The following is a 604-nucleotide window of genomic DNA, read 5'->3' on the forward strand; positions in this document are numbered from 1 at the left end:
TACTTCTTACCACCAGATATTTAGTTGAATCTCAGACACTTTAAGCTGAAGGAAAGGTCTCCTTCTTTTAGAAACTAGTAACATCAATATAACAGTTGTTTTTACTTGGTTTGGCTTGTTTTGTTTCCTTTCATTTTCCTTATTATAATAATCACTGGGTCAAGACTGACTTTCTTTCCTGATACAACTTATTCTCTAACTCACATAAAAAAACACCCTTGTTTCACAGATGTATTTCCAACAAAACAGGACTGTTTATAGCTGTTTCCTCCTTTATTGATTCATCTCATTTGGGTGGGAAAACCTCATGAGATGATGATGTGTTACAGGAGAAGACTGCATCTGATTTTTTCATGCTTATGAAGTAGCTGAAACCCTGGGAAGCTGCACTTCACATGCCAAGATGATGTAGCCAAACTCTGGCAAGAGAATGATTGAAGACTCTCAAATTAATTTCACGGCTATTTGTTCCATCCCAGCAGCACATCAAGCAAGTTGAAATTACATTACTCTATCCTTGCTGCTCAGATAAAAGGGCAGTGAAAAATGAGCATATTCTCCACCTTTTAATTATAAATAATGTTTTCCTTCATATCTAATGTGT

This window comes from Acomys russatus, chromosome 23, assembly GCF_903995435.1.
Source record: "Acomys russatus chromosome 23, mAcoRus1.1, whole genome shotgun sequence".
Lineage (NCBI taxonomy): Eukaryota > Metazoa > Chordata > Mammalia > Rodentia > Muridae > Acomys > Acomys russatus.